The sequence below is a fragment of the Bison bison genome, unplaced genomic scaffold (assembly GCF_000754665.1).
Source record: "Bison bison bison isolate TAMUID 2011002044 unplaced genomic scaffold, Bison_UMD1.0 scf7180017864375, whole genome shotgun sequence".
Lineage (NCBI taxonomy): Eukaryota > Metazoa > Chordata > Mammalia > Artiodactyla > Bovidae > Bison > Bison bison.
Window position 1 is genome coordinate 1,222,364 of NW_011494947.1, and position 761 is coordinate 1,223,124.

A 761-nucleotide genomic window follows, 5' to 3' on the forward strand; every position below is an offset into this window, starting at 1 on the left:
GCTTTGCTTCTCCGGACTGGGCCCGCCTCGGCCTCTGCTTTCCTTTAGAGCCTTGATCAGAACTAATAATTATTTTTTGTCACCTTCGCAGCTAGTGGTGGCGCCTCGTCGTCGTCGTCGACAGTCAGTAGTAGCATCAAGAAAGAAAAGGGTAGGCTTTCCAGGGGGCTGTACTGTTTTCCTCTGTATTCTTCTCTTTGCAGTCTTTTTTTTTTTTTACTAAGTATATATCAGTTTCCCACCAATTACGTGTTGTTTACACACTATCCTATTTTAGGTCTTAAATCTAAAGAGAAAAAAAAAATTGCTTCGCAACTCATAACAGGCTCTGCTGAAGCTCGTGAGGCGTCGAAGAGAGAAGAAACAGAACCGAACGGAAAAGGCAGGAGGGTAGGCGTACAGGGGCCCCAGGGTGGGCCTGTCAGGCGCGGCTGCTGCTGGCACAAATCCTGGGCCAGACGGCGCGGTCAACGCTAGGCCGCAAGCTTGCCTCAGGGGCCTCTGCCCCTCCCCCGGCTCCTGCCCCTACCTCACTCCCCTCCCCCGGCTCCTGCCCCTACCTCACTCCCCCCACCTTCCTGCCCTTGCCTCTGTCTCCGCCTCCCTCCCTCCCCCTCCTGCCCCTCCCTCCAGTCCCGCTCCGCAAGACACTCCTGATTGGCCAGGCCCTAGCCCGGAAGTGGCGCCACGCCGGGCTTCCCGGCCTCTTGGCTGAGCCCCGCCCCTCGGGGGGCATCAAAACAAGAGAGCGGCGGCTGGGG

The 761-nt window shown here is 57.6% G+C and overlaps 1 protein-coding gene across 4 annotated transcripts in view; it reads left to right on the plus strand.

Moving 5' to 3' along the window:
- The first annotated feature begins 367 nt into the window (after positions 1–367).
- Positions 368–761, plus strand: part of SETX (senataxin) — a 90,013-nt gene continuing 89,619 nt past the window's right edge. For all 4 annotated transcript variants that reach the window (XM_010856778.1, XM_010856780.1, XM_010856779.1 and 1 more), the window contains exon 1: positions 368–390. The gene's annotated coding sequence lies outside the window, so the exon portion shown is untranslated. The remainder of the gene's footprint in view (positions 391–761) is intronic.